The 16,111-nt window shown below is 38.9% G+C and overlaps 1 long non-coding RNA gene across 2 annotated transcripts in view; it reads right to left on the bottom strand.

The window, feature by feature from the left end:
- LOC128517964 (uncharacterized) overlaps positions 1–16,111 on the bottom strand; it is a 79,041-nt gene that overhangs the window by 47,894 nt on the left and 15,036 nt on the right. For both annotated transcript variants that reach the window (XR_008357547.1, XR_008357546.1), the window contains exon 2: positions 5,304–5,385. This is a non-coding gene — a long non-coding RNA (uncharacterized LOC128517964). The remainder of the gene's footprint in view (positions 1–5,303; positions 5,386–16,111) is intronic.

The raw sequence follows: 16,111 nt of genomic DNA, 5'->3' as shown, positions 1-16,111 counted from the left end.
ATAAAAGTCTGAGCAGTGACACATGAGAACTAGTTCACCTGGACATGAGACTTAGACACTCCCTTTCCCTCTGACTGAGTACACAGTTACATATTAATGCTGTACCTGATTATAGCCACTATCACGAGCCATACCGAGAGAGTGATAATGAAGGGAACACTGTGTCCATGTGCAATAAACACCTCCGGAGACTTCAAACAAAATTACACAGCCTGATGATTTAAACATGTGAAAAAGAGGTCACGGGACCTTTACTGGTGCCGTTCCTAGCCACCTGCTCGGTCATGTCGCTCAGTAATGGTGAGCACATTCTCTTCTCTAATTCCATTTTCAGGCCCGACTGAGATCCGGTTACTGACGCATGCTTTTTCCGCACACAGTTCACATGAGAGGTCCTTCTCAGTCAGCTGGGTTTATGAGTGAACTCTGAAGAATGCAACTAAAGGGCAGACGATTGTGTTGAGCGACGGCCTTGTGATTGATCACAAGCGCGCAAAACCATGCCAAGTCCACACTCTGCTTAGTCACTTGTGCTTGCACTTAAGCCTTGAACTCATTAAGATTAAATAACTTATCTAGCGCATGAAAAAAAGGAATCAAATACAACTGGGTCATGTTTTTATAAGAAAATAAGTCATGGCCGGTGTAACGAGGCCCGATGCAAAGCAGAGGTAATTATTTTCCTATTAAAAACTTGATCCTCTGTGCTTAATTCTCCTTTTATAACCACAGCAATATAAGAATAATTACTAATAATTACTAAAACATACTTATTTTAAAGACTGGACAATATAAAGATGTACTCTTTCCCAACCACTTTTTTTTTTTTTACATGAATTAATGTAAACCTTAATTTGAACATTTGATAAAGTAATTATAATCCGTTTTTTTATTACTACTTAAAATAAATATTTTTTTCAGCCTTAAAATAGATTTTACTGGATGTTAAATAAATATAATCAAACTCTGTTTTAGTCAGGTTCTTTTAAAAAACAGCACTGTTTTGGCGTGTATTCTGCATATTGCATGCTTTATCACTTAATAATAAATAACACAAAAATAAAGGGGGTTGATGTCAACAAGAAACATCAGTTTTCGCCGTCAGAACCCTGCTTACAATTAGAAAGCGCCAACACTGGAGACTTCATCTAACAATTTAAACCTACGGAGCTCCAAAGTGACCACATTATTATTATTTTTTTTCTCTAGTTTGTTCACTCAACCCATAATGTCTTGAAAGCACAAATGAACAAAAAATGCCTAGGAATTGTATCTCTTTTGCACAAATGAACCAAAATGCATGGAAAACTGTATTTGTGTGCAGGAATTAGCTAAAACGTGGGAGTGAATTGTATCTTGGATGGTTCCCTCTACGTGCCGCCCCGCACATCGGGCAACGAATATACATCCGCTGTTTATGTGACCGTTATTTACAGGATCGGGTTGCCAGCTCTGAGCAACTGGAGGTAAAGGATCAAACAGTGACAGCCCGGCAACGTTGACGATTAAACCTCCTGGTTCACAGTCCAACACCTTACCCACTGAGCCACCTCTGACCCTGAATTATATCTTGGGCAAATTAACCAAAAAGTGTTCATGAACTGCATCTTCTTCTTTACACAACCAAAATTTGTAAACAAATTGTATAGTTTGCACGCGCAGTGTTGCCAACTTAGTGACTTTGTCGCTATATTTAGCATGTATTCAGACCCCTCTAGCAAACTGATTTTTTTAGCGACTTTTTCTGGTGTTACTGAAGACTTTGAGACTTTGATGTGTCTGTATATTTTGTATATGATATATAAGAAAAAACTAAACAAAAAAAAAAACTAACTCAGCCAAAGTGTCCCTTTTGGGTCACTTTAGACGGTCCCAAGCCAGGATAAAGGAGAAGGGTTGGAATGACGACATAAACAAAAATCTTTAAAGGTCCCACACATCCCATTTTTCATTAAATGTTAATATGATTCTTTAGGGTCCTAATGAAAAGTTTGTAATATACTTTAATTAAAAATTCTCAAAATTTTGTGTTGTGTAAAAAAAACACTACTTTTAACTGGTAAAAACTAGCTCTGTTTTCAGCAGTTTCAGTGCATGGTCCTTTAAATGCTTATGATCTCTGCTCAGTTCTGAGCCAGTTCTGGGGGGGCGTGTCTTCACAACACTCGTGTGGTATAGCCACGGGAGTGCAGTCCAGTGCGGGCAATGCTTTGGACTGCATGACCCACAAAGCATTGCCCACAACGCAGTGCTTCGCAGCAAAACCAGCTTTATATTGACCTGCGTTTATAAAGCAGTCTAGTGAAAAAATATTAGCGCAAACATGAATGCATTTAGGTAAATCGGCGGGGACGTTAGCTTTAAAAACTAAATTCAGCCACTGTGTCCTCAGCGGCTCAGATGTCAGTGGTGAATGACGACTGCTGTGTTCGCTATTACACACAAAAACTGTACAACACACTTGCTTAGGCGACATTTTGCTCCAGCGGCGAAAAACAATGGCCGACAGCTTCTTCTCACTCGGGGCGGGTCTTTGCTAAAACACCGATGTCAATCAACTATAGTAGGAGCGGCCTCTTGTGGCGTCACATCGACAGGCATTTGCGATTGGCCTGATTTCAGACGGGGCATGTTATTGTAATAAATGAAAAGAAAATCACTGGGCGGCTCTTTATCATTGTAGAGTGGTTGTGTACGCACTCTCCTAACACACAGTTCAGTCCAAACAGCTTGAAAAAGTGCATTTAGGCCCGTATGACCCCTTTAATATAATAAAAACCTTTCTACATGCACTGTGTAAAGTTAACTGAGACTTGTTATATCATTGCTCTTTTGTTTTGTTTTTTTATTTTGTGTGATTTAATTCAAAATAAATAAAATTATTTATATACGAGCAGGATACTTGACAGAAAAAAAGTTCATTTGTATAGTTCTAAACGTATTTAGGATGTTTTTTTAACCTACTCATTTTTAGTTATGACATTATGTAAATTACGCAAAGACATCATTTAGCAACTTCTAGCGACTTTTAGGACAGCCAACGGCTACTTTCCTTACTGAAGAGTTGGCAACACTACGCGTGCAACTTAACCAAAACGTGCCCCTGAATTGTATCTCAGGCACAGAAATTAACTAACACCTGTGAACAAACTGTATGTCTGACAAGGATATGATCGAGTAAAACAAGCAAATGAAGTTAAATGCAAGTGTGGAGTTCTATAGAAAACCAACTCCTTAGAGAGGACTTTCCACATCAATAGTTACAATAATGCGAAGCATCTTTCCTATGCAAAGCCTCCAAATAATTTTTTTAAATTTAGAAACGAGAACACATTTGAGTTTATTAATACAAATCCTGCACTTATGCGGTTGGATAAAATGAATCAAAACCTCCTGACCACTCAGAATCAAAGCATTGTAGTACAACTACACTGTAGTGTAATCATTTTTATTATTCACACTAATTCCTCTTTTCTTAGGCATCATACTCAACAGAACATTATAATATTTGGTTGTACCTTCCCAAACCTTACAACGCTCTAAACATGCCTTGGGCCGACATAAACGTTTACTGGCGCCCCGTAAATCAGGCATGAAGATGAACAGCAAACAACGGGCCCCCAAGGAAGACATCCAAAGTACACTTCCAACCCTTCAGAGCATTCGAGTCTTAAATACGAGCACCGGATCTGAGAGAGCAGCTACTTCATTTGAATTTTAGCATTGTAAAACAGCAGCACTGAGAACGGCGCTGTTCTACTACGGTCTTTCCGCAGCCAGAAGGAATGTTTAAAACATGAATGAATGGCTGAGTGCTGTCTATTTTTAAATTCGTAGTAAGACTGGGTTTTCTCTTTCCAGCGTGAAAAGACAGCGAGTCTCAGGTGTCTATGCTCTGTTGGAAACTCCTATACTCTATTCAAATGATGCGGGGTGTGTGTTACAAATGTGACCGTGACTCAGAGCGGGAGGGGTGCGGTGGGGGGTTTGTGTTGTGCAGCGGTAGGGTTTGGGGGGGGTCCCCTGATGAAGGAAAGGGTGAGTAAGAGTTAGCAACTGTCAGCGCAAAATCCCCAACACGATTATGTGCTGCCCGCTGAAGTGTGCCGAAAAAAAAGAACAGAACAAAGCACTAAAGCATGAAGTAACCGCAGATTGAAGGCAGAGGAGCATCTTTCTTTCTTTTTATTACACACACTTTTTATTATTGTATTATAATATAGGCGTGTTTGCTTTTTAAATATCAATACGGTAAAACAAGACAACAGTAGATGATGTGCCTTAAAAATATTACATAATAATTCAGCCTTTTGTCTTGAGAGTCATCAGGCTTAGTTCTCACCTTTGATTGCACATCTAAGAGAGATAAACATTTCCTGGGTGGAGAGATTGCTCTTTTATCTTCTGCTCTACTATGAGAACTTCCTGTTGACTGTGTACCTCTTTCTGAACCTCATTTCAAATCAGTGAAGAGCCGGGTTTGGCAAAACGAAACCAAAGTATCAATAATGTAACAAACTACATGTAATTTAAGATACGTTTCTGTTAAATATATTACAGACATTATGATGTCATTAAACGTTTTAAAAATGTTTGACAATTTTGTAAGAGTCTTTGTCCCATTTATAGTCTTTCCTACAGTATTTGCTCACCTGGAATTTCCCACCCACCATCCAGCTCTCACCAACAGGTAAGAAGCTGTGAAGTATAACATGCTATGCCAGTCTACTGAATATAGGGCAAACGACACGTGGTGGTGCAACACACACGGTGGGGGGGGGGGATTAGGTGCTGTCCTCCCTCTTCCGCATTTGTGATCTTACATGATGCACGTGATCGGCTGTGATTGACAAGCGAGTGCGTGTTTGGCCACGGATGGCTGCTGCGTCGTTGGGATTCGGGCTCTCCATCTCTGGGCATAAGGTATAAAGCTTTCCTGTTTGTTTTATTATTTTTTTTTTAAATAAATTGAATTACTGACTGGAAGCCAAGATTTTGCAACATTTCTGACTGTCTTACAATCTGTCTTATTTTTTTTTCAGGCAGTTTGTGACAAAGTTATGTACAGGATATCATATGACATGTCATGCCGTTGAAAATATTTTTTTTGAGAATCACAATATGAAACTTGATAGGAGTCCATACTGAAGGACGCACAAACTAGAGCAAAGGCACCATCACGAGTATGAAAATGAAAACACCCGAGTCAGTCTTGTAATTAGGCTAATCTGAGAGTTCAGACCACTCAGGCAAATGCATTTTTGTCCACTGAGAATGGAGTGGTCTCAGAGAACCTCATTTACCTCAATCAAACTCCAGCCCTGTTCCAATTCCGCCTCGTGTGGAGTAATAGGATCATGTAATGGTCGCTCTCAGGAGGTGCCGCTGTAGAAAGGAAAGAGGCGGGTGTATTAGTTATGCATGCCTGGCCTGCACTTTGTGTTCATCTTATGACACTGACGTTCCATGACATGCAGTTTAAAAGCAAGAGTCTCAGATGACTGAGCTGAAAGTGTTGAAATAAAGAACAAAAACCCAAGTTAAAATCCCCGAGCAGGTTTAGTTGAAAGGAGACAATGGTTTTTTTTGTTTTTTTTTTTACTCATCTGCTGAGTGATTAGCGGTTGCTTGTTTTTTGCATGAAACCAAACGCCCCAAATCTAAAAATTACATGAATTCTGTAGAATAAGATATCCTACGTGACCAATCGGGTGGTCCCGGTGGACAAGCTGATTCATTTTCACATCACATTTTGTATAGACCTACAGTAGATGTGCATCTGCCTCGAAGTAAATACATCCCAAAAAGAAAACAAACGCGCTAATGAAGTGCAGAGCGTCATTCAAGACGCTTTTGAAATCTGGGACAAGCTATTAAATTACATCTAGGAAGCATTTTTAAATTGCGATTTCTGTTAAATGCAAACGCCACGCTGAATACATTGCTTGAAAACCAAAATTGCCAAATTGCCCTCTTGTAGTTTGCCGGGTATTTTATTAAAGAATGCAGAAGTTCTGCTTAGTGACTGACTCATGGGCCATAGTCTGGCATTCAATAATTTTACTATGATTCATGTACAAGATAAAAAATATATAATTGAACTAAACAGTGCTGATGCTCAAAAAAAAAAAAAAAAAGGAAGCACACCCAAAAACAGAGTGCATAAATATATACGCTTCCTTCTTATTGACATTAATCACTGTTGCTTAGCTCGGACATGCTGATGTCTACTGTTCTGTTTGTGGCGACTGTGCAGACAGTTAATGGATCAACTTGAGGAATGGAATCAATTAGAATTCCTGCTCCATCATCATTATCACTGGTACAATAAACGGGATACTTTCGGGAGTTATTGATCCCCATTTCCAATTAAATCAGTCAGATCAGCTATGGTGACATATCAAGCTTTTATAATTAACAGCTGATAAAGCTTTGCTCTTCCTGATGACCAAACGAGCAAGACATAAGAATTGGCATTTCTTAAGACTGCTTCCTGCTCTGCTTGAAAATCCAGAAAGGGATCGGAATATGTGTGTCTGCCTCAACTTGCAGACAGTGGCACGAAAATCCACTGAGAAAAAGTTGGCATCTCCACACTTAGAGAAAGTACATGCAGATTTTTTTTTTAATTCACAGCAAATAAACTAATCACAAATATGACACAAACACATTTGTTTACTATCTGAACATTCATGAAGCATGAGTTCAAATTGAATTATTTAAAAAAAAAAATATGGCATCATTTGGTTTATTTACTATAATAAAGGATTGGCTTATATGTAGAACTGAAAACACACTTGGTGTGTGATTCATTAATCTTACGTACAGAGATAAAAAAAAAAAGTAAATAAACGTCCACAACCTTTTTTCGAGGTGTACTGACAAAAAATCCCAAGCATGACGAATACAGTCACAAAAATAATAACATAGGTGGGAAAAAAAGGAAAGAAATTCAGGATGCAATCTAAATATCAATCATATGTCACATTTTCGATGATGTTTGCTTCACTTCCTTAAGCTGGATCAGTTCTTTACTAGAGTCTGCTTGGAACAGGGTTGAGAACTTTGCGAGGCTGTATACAGGCAAACACGTTGTTTTCACCTTCCCAAACGCACCACACCAAAAAGGTCAATTCAACTACACCTTAATGTAAGGTTTCTCAAATATCCACCTGACTGCACTAATATGTTCATGTACAGTTAATGTGCACTGTTACGTAATACACTTGATAAAATCATCTCATGAAAGCACATTAATGTACAGTTTTGCAATTATTAATTTGACTAAATTTTAATTAAATCCCAGCATTTTATACGGTACATAGGAATGCATGTGCACTCTTTCATAAACTATGGTTTCCTGAGTAATTTTAAATTTAACCATAGCCATGTAAATATTCTTGCATGCCTAGTTTGTTAGTACGTTTTCAAAATCTGAACAAATCAGCTAATTTCTTTATGATAAAGTAGAAAGTAAAATTATTCTATCTGATCTGCCTGCCTGTCTGATGCACCTGATCTGCCCACGATGCATGATTTTAGTCTGTTCGTCAGTCATCTGAGTCTTGCACCATTTCTCCTCATCATTATAGAAAAGGCCAAAAGACCACATGTTCTGCTGTCAACACCTATATCCTCTGTGCCGGCTTTCCTCCAGAACAGTAGCAGGCCCTTGATGACAGAACTTAAGAACAGGAATAAGTAAAGAGGGGAAGCAGGAAAAAGGCGGAAATGAACGTGACCCGCTTGTTGTGAGTCACGTCTATGGTTTCAACCAGAACCCTTTTCAAACAGTAAAACATTTATGAAAACAGAACGCAACATTGTTTTGGGCATTCGCACCACAACAATACGCCCTTTCTCTTCATGTGGCTGGTGGTGAAGCAGATGTGTGGAGATCTGCCAGTTTTACTCGTTTATTAAGCCCAAAGCTCTGGAGGACTGTGTAATCACATCTAGTTAACATTATCATGCCAAAAAAATTATTTAACCAAAGAGCACTGTGGGACAAATTTTACATGCAAAGAAACATGAAAATCTTCCAATTGGAAACGAGCTGCCATTTTTTGAGAAAACATCTTGCATGATCGATTAATTATTTTTAGAAATTCAAAAAAAATTACTTTTCCCAGGAGTCTTCTGGGTGTTCTGCAGCTGTGGAAGCCCATAAATCAGCACTGAACAGCTTCATGGACTTCTAGGTAAAACAACGGAAACCCCCCCCGAGGCTTTGTCTTGTCCTCAAAGGTGTCCGTTTTCTCAGATAACTGTGCCTGCCTTTAACGGAATGTGGGATGGCTGTGTTGTGAAACAAGAGCTACAGTAGGTGCACCCCAATCTGCTCGACAAAAGCACAGACAAAACCACAACCGTTAAAGATAAGTACAACATTTTTAAACTATTGCTAGGGCAATCAGATCCTGCCATTGATTCCAGAAAGACTGATCCTGACTGAAGACTGAAATTTGCAATGCAAATTTTAACGGCAATGAGGACCTGGTACGTAAAACACAACAGGCACGCCGAGACTTGATCCAGGCAGGAAATCTTAACTGTTACTCAAGTAAGCTAGTTCTCATAAATTTCCCACAAATTCCTACTTTAGGGCAAAAGGACACTGAGCACAACGTCTGAAAGAGGCATGGAACATGATTTCGTTGTTACAGTGGGTCGTATTTGGGGAATCTGGAAAAATAACTGCTAAATATACATATCCATACATAAGTGAATTCCAGAACATCATTTCACAATTTTTTTCGTGATAATTGTCCATGTGAATTAATCAGGTGGTTAAATGGAGCAAATGAAAACATCAAGAAACACAAGTGGTATGAAAAGCCTAAATCAACATGAATGTTGCAGTTAAAAGTATTCTAACTCAGACATGAACAGTAAAGCGAATTTCTCAAAATAACTAGCTTTTTAAAAAAAAAAATAGCAAAAAGAAGGTGGCACCGGGTCAAATTGTCACAGAATAATGTGTATACACACTCACACACACCTACCTAAAGTAGGTTTGCAAATAATAAAGATCCTGACTGTGTTCAAAGTTTTACAATTTAATTTATTTAGAAAAATCTGCAATGACAACGCCACAACCACCAAGTCTATTCCCTCGTTACTAATTTTTCATGCCTAAAATATCAAAATATGGAAGCTGGTGACAAAACTGAGCTCTTCAGATAATCTTCAGATATTTGACCTTGCTGACCCTGTTTGGATTAAATCCAAAAATGTAAACACAGTCCAGCCGCTGGTTATAATGATATTTCCATAAAAATCCTACAAAACCCCTCAACCACATATTCTTCACGTTATACTAATACACTTGGAGAGACGCAATGACTAACCAAAAACACACAGAAAAGAAAAAGTACCCCAGTCAATAAAACTTTCTTTGAGCTAAGGACCGAATTTTATGTTAGGTTTCAGATCTCTATATATGCAGTCATTGCAAGTCTAAAAAAAATAAAATTAAATAAGCTATTTTAACTACTAAAACATGTGGGCAATTTATACTTTGATAACCTTGTATATTTCCTTGTGTTTGTATACAATACAAACAACAATCTTTAATGAATCTACAATTGCACGCTACTGGACTGTGAATGAATGTAAAAGGACTATGATTGCTCTTGTCATACCGGGCTCTCAGTTCTGGTATTTTACATGCTCTCACCTTGGACTGCTGCGGATCTTTTTAATTTGCGTTGCGTCTCTCAGTGGCGCTTCACATTACTGCTTGTTATTAGTGTCATGGTTTCGGAAAAAGAGAGACAAACTGGTTTTAAGCTTTAAACATATATTCACCTGTCCATTCATCTTTAAAGGTCCAGTTTTCATTGTGTACTTTTATTTCCTTGGTTTAATCCACGCTTGGTTGTACTTTTATTTAATGTTTCTTCCACACACTCTGTCCATACATGATAAACTATTACCTTTAACTGGCTCTGAAAAAAAAGTGCTAGATTATTGGTTTATTAATTATTCTTATTCATCAGAAAACCATCAGGGTCCAGACAGAATCGTCAACAAGGAACCGGAACCGCTGGGAATTTTTTTTATTTTAGTGAAGCCTAATGTTTGACATTGTTCAACTACTCAAAGTCCTTCCGATGGCCAATACTACTTTAATGTAACTTATTCAAAAAAGGGGAAACAGCCAGGTCTGTAAAGCTTGGCCAGCATTTATCGATATTTAAAGCTTATAAGTCCATAACTCTAGGGTTTTTGTTATTTAAAAAATAAATAAATAAATAAGTCTTGTAATATAGGTATATTTCATTCAATGTTTTATATTACTACTATCATTTTTAACAAAATGTTTACATACTGTAGCTTTAGAGCATTGATAATCACTCGTTGTGTAATCATTTAGTTTCTCTCTCTGTTCCTGTCGTTTAAACCTGTTTTAGTGTACACTTTTTTTTTTTCATAACTCGGCACCCATATAAACGAGGGCTCTTTTTTTGTTTCCTGCGATTTAAATAAATTAAATTTGATTAACTGAAAACATTTTACTATGTGCCTGAGGTGGAATACTCTTTGCCTATGATTACAGTTAAGAAATTCTTTGCTAATGGAAAAACTCTCATTCATCATCTCTAACAAGTAGGGCAGAAACACTCTGGCAAACATCTCTATTTTAACTGTAAACGCGGAGCAGGCCCATCCATGTTCTCACACTCGCTAAGAAAAACAAATCTGTCTCATTTACATTAGTCGGTGATTCCCCCCACAAGAAACCCGTGTCCGACACTGAGAAGTAGCAACACGGCTGCATGAAATGTTTCCTCTCAGGATTAACAGTGAGCCTGCTGTTCTGAACACAAAGATCTATAGCATGATGAACTCGATGAACTCACGGGCTTCCATCTGTGAAGACCCTCCTTCTGTACCGCCTCTCGTCTCAGGCCCTGCCTCCAGCCCCGGGGCTCAGCTGACTGCCATATGCTGACAGCTTCCGTCAGCTGAGTCGCTACACTCGCTAAGTCAGACTGCAGAAAAAGTCGAGTGCCTGAAATTTCTAAAACAGCCTGAATGGTAGTGAAATTCAAAGCAGCAAAACAAGTACAGTGAAAAGAATCACCAAGTCAAATCTAAATAACTCGATTTTTTTCCCCCACCCCCATTTCCACCACACTATAACGGATTCACGTCAGCGTCTTTGGAGGAAACTCATCATATCGCACTAGCAGTAGTGTGGTTTGAGTTCCTCTGCAGAGAAATCAGGCCAAGTGATGCAGCCAACAATCCTGTTACTCTGAACCAAAACAAAGCCACAAACTTAGACACTTGTCTAAGCCTATCAACACTGGACAATGAGGGCTCTTTTGTTCCCCTTTAAAATATTACACAGCACCTCTAGTTCATGAAAAGTGCTCTACAATAAAGAGCTCATTCATATCTCCTTGAAGGAGCGCCTTAAAATATATACACGTACAAGGTGACCCGTTCACAATATGCCTATGTGACTATGATATATAGCCAATACAAATGTTAAATGTGCTTTCTCCTCATTGAGTGGCTTCAGGATGGAAAGATGGGAGAGAGGCCAGGCTGGCGCCTGAGGGGAGAGAAGGGGAGAAGACAGGAGAGAAGAGGGGGAGAGGGGGAAAACTACTCTGACAGAAAGACCTTATCGTGACATATCGTTGCAGCTGACTTAAAGGCTTGGGAAAGGCGATCTGTTCACACACACTCACCTCTGCGCCTTTTCTGAGGCAGCAGTCCAAGCTGTGGTCACAGTTGCGTGAATGTGTGCAAGTCTTTAAACTTAGCTCCTATATGTGAAGGCACTCAGAGGATTGGTTTCCATGAATGGACCATGTGTGCATGCACGTAATGAGCGTGGAAAGAATAAATCTCATCTTTACTTCTTCAACTAGTTAACGTTTGGAACTATATCCATGTCTGGAAGAAAATATTACAAAGACATTTCATTCATTAACACAAAAAGGCCATAAATCGCATTCCTCCCAGTGCAATTGAGTGCACGCCCATTTACGTACATCCACTTGTGCAAAATCTCAACACACCTAGCTGTCATTACCTGAAATGCAACACAAAAAAGGGGGTCAAAAATCACAGCTTTTTTCAGCTCTGCAGAAATAAACAGGATAAATGACAACTATGTTCTTTGCCACTCATAAGCAATAAAACTAAATCTGTAGGATTCACCATAGTTGCTGTTTAAAAGTAAGTCGAGGTGATTATGCTGAAGGTGATTTCCGCTGCTCGTGCAAAAGGCTTCATAGGTTCTACAAAATGGCCTGCAAGAAAACAGCACAAAGCCAATCACACGGACTTGCCACTCATCTGCAAAGACCCAGAAAAACCTTTAGACAAATTTGTTTTAAAAGTCTCTTGATAACATCTACAGATACACACAGGGGCTGGATTATAATGGCTAAAATGGTAATTATTGTTATTCTGAAGTTTAGGAATGGGCAAAAATAGTAATGACTAAACTGTACTGCACTTAATTTTATATCAAAAGAAAACATTGTAAAATCACCTTACTTTCATCAAACTAGCCGTAACTAGTTACAAAGACGCAAAAGTCCAGACCTCGAGAGTTTGAAAAGGTTTAGTTTTTCGCCTGTCCAGATGCCAAATTTCATTAGAAAACATCGATGTGAGACACCGAATGTGTTGGCAGAATCTAGTCCACTATGTGGGAAAAGTACACTGAATTCCAAGTCCCAATCAGCAGTGATGATGTGACCTAAGAGTAAGTGAAAAGGAATGCTGTAGTTTTGCACATGGACTTAATCATCAGCCATTATCTTTGGCAATTTGCAAAACATTAATTATTGTTAATCTGCCTGCTAGTTGCAGTAGAATTAGCTGACAGGGTAAAGGTAAAAACACCTTATGTGGCTACGAGTAAACACTTAATATTTGCTTTTTAGGAGACTTATGCATTAAGTTGTACTGTATAACCTTTATACTTTAACATACCATGAGCATTAATTATTGGATAGTGTAGGAACAGCATAGGTTTATGTAACGTAATTTAGATGTCAACACTTAATTTATTTTGTAAACCAAAATACTTACTGTAACATGGTAAAATTAAATAGTCCAACTCGAGTCACATTAAATGGACAAATGATATGTGGACCTCACTACAATTTTTGGGCCTGAATAAACAGTCGATTCCAGCCAAGCTTCAAATGAATAAACCCTTAAGTAAACAAATAAATAATAATTTTTAAAAAATCCCACATTTTCTTTGTAATTTGGTCTTGGCTAATTCCCAGCTCTCCTCTAACATGCAACAACTTCCAAATTTTTAACTTGCAAACTTTTCATACTGCTGCACATGCTGGGAAGAAAGTGCTATCTGCCCTCTTCCATTACATGAGCTCACAGATGCCCACCATCGATAAATGCAGCTGTGATTGGCAGAGAACACACAACACGCCACCCCTTCTGGACACAAAAGTGTGTGGGACCATCATGATTCAAAATTGTGTCCTCTGAATGACATAAAAGAAAAACATGGTTTAGTTATGTTAATTGCATTTCACATTAACTAAGCTACACCACAGAGCCCCGCCAAAGATTTTGCACCAAAGGTTTGCTTATATGCATGACTTTACCAAAGCGTTACCCCAAATGGTTAGAAGCACAACTGGCCAGACATAGAACTGTCTTGCATTATGATTTGCTTTCACTGAAAATTAACGGCCGAGCCCAAACCAGTTCTAGCATTGCAATTCGCTATTACACAAAAAGTCCATAAAAGATGATTTAGTGTTGGATAAGTGTTGGAATGAAAGGACCTGCAGAAAGACATGCCATAGCCTCACTGAACACCTTTTAGATAAATACAAATGCCTGCAAGCCAGCCTTCTTATGCCCAATGTCAGTACCTGACCTCACTAATGACCTTGGTGCTGAATGTGCAAATCTATTTTCCATGTTCCAAAAAGTAGTGGAAAGTCTTCCTAGAAGACTGGAGTTTATTATAGCTTAGTAGGGGGTCCGAGTCGATATTAATAACCACGGTCTTGACCTGGGTGTTCATTAAGCACATCTGACTAGGATGATCTGGTGGCCCCAATCAATGCCTTCCTGATTAGTAAATTATTTTGATGACGCAATATAGGCCAAAGCTAAGACTAAGCAATGCTGGTAAACTACGTCCAAGACATATGTTGCCTGCCACCCACTGCAGCTGTTCCAGATAACTACAATGGGTGGGATGTTCCTAGAACACACTGCTCTCAGTTCCAAGCATGGGCATTACACCCATACTGAAATGCTGGGCAAAAGAGATACGTCTTCCTATCAGCTATCACCCTACATTACATAAATAGATTTAGAAAAAACCTCAGCACACCCACGTGCACATTTATGTCCCCCAGAGATAAAAACCCAATAGGAGCCCTCCACAGATCCCACGCTACAGCTGAGTTTCATAAATTAGTCGTTGACTAGAGAGACGTAGCAACAGGTGTGTGGTCAGCCTCGCTGCTTGAGTATTACTCATACGCTGAGCTAGAAAGATCAAAATGATCACATAAGCATTTCAGATACTTTGCTATTGGCAGGATTGAATGGTATGTTCCCCCACGATACCCCCAACCCAGCCCGCGGAAGCTTACGCACCCCATGCCCCACAAATGCTAAGTTGATAACGGTGTGCTCTTTACACCCTTTAGACCTCAGTGACCCCATGCACAAGAAAACTCTCCAGCTGCAGCCATATATCCACTGCTATTAATTCCCAGAGGCAGGCATTATATAGCAATAATACGGGGACACCGTGGGTATTCCAGTTAACCTGTCAACCAAAATCCAGAATAATTGGCATCTTTATTAAGGATGGGTAAGAAAAGTTACGGAAAATTATTTTTTATTTTAAATATATATATATAGCTTACATTTTAGCTCAGGAAACTGGGATGGCATGTCAAAAGCCTGACGAGAAAGGACCACCTATAAGCATCTTGGCACCATCCGTGGCACTAAAGAAATACCCTTAACATTTGAAATGTCAAGGATTTTAGAAAACAGTTCACCCCTGTCAATCCTAGACTCCAATGGAAACTAGTCTTTCCACTGCAGTAGGACATATGATTCGTAGAAACCATTTTTTTAAACTTAGGAGTTAGAAACCAAGGAAAATTTGGAAACAAGGTTCTTGAGACAGAGCAGCAAATCTGATGCAGTTTCAATTGTATGAGCCCCAAAAAGAAGTGGATTGAAGGTCAATTTTGGAAATATAGTAGAACTTGAGACATCACCCTAATGGCAGCCTGATGTCATTTTTGTCTTTTAATCAACTTTGTTAGCATTCGTTGGTGCTGTGCATAGACCACAGATCCCTGAAACCAGAAACAAGATTTCAAACAGCTCCCTCACAGAAGGATCAATAGCTGCGGACTGAAGTGATTGTCCCAATGCAACCGTTAACGACCATGTCCGCAATAGGCAAGATAATCGTAACACTGCCATGAGAATGTTATAACAGGATCTGCTTTAAGTTTGTGGACACCGAGCTATTACCTGCCCATTGAGCTAGCGTTAGTGGATCAGGCAGTCATGTCAGCGGGGTCGAGGTCAGGGCTTTGTTCAGGGCTTTGTTCTTCACACCAGTCTGGGAACACCATGAGTTCAAAAAGCATACTTTGTGCAGCAACAGTGTCATGATGGATCATATGGTCTCTTAGTTTCAGTAAATGCTTTATTAAAGGTCTAGACTATAATTTGACATCAGCATTAAATCGAATATCACTGAAATGACTCAGTGTTGCACAATAATATGCAATTATACACTTTTAAACCAAAACACAGAAGAACAGTGACACTGTGGAAATAAAGCAGCACTCCAAAGAAGTTTAAAGCTCAGTCTGTGTAAAATAAATGTAATAAATAGGGTGGTATGCTGGGATCCCTTGGTCATATTCAGCAGTATTCTTTTGCTGTTTTCTTTTATTTGCTATTGATATTCATGTTCAGTTTAATAAAAAGGAGTGTTGATTTTCCCGCCAACCAGTCTACTGTACTTCACTGCTCCCAGACCATTCATCTCATTTCTAAAACATCCAGTGGCTAATCCAATTGTTGGGATATTTTGGCATTTTAAGAAAAAGAGCTG

The sequence above is a fragment of the Clarias gariepinus genome, chromosome 1 (assembly GCF_024256425.1).
Source record: "Clarias gariepinus isolate MV-2021 ecotype Netherlands chromosome 1, CGAR_prim_01v2, whole genome shotgun sequence".
Lineage (NCBI taxonomy): Eukaryota > Metazoa > Chordata > Actinopteri > Siluriformes > Clariidae > Clarias > Clarias gariepinus.
This window is presented reverse-complemented; position numbering and strand designations above follow the sequence as displayed.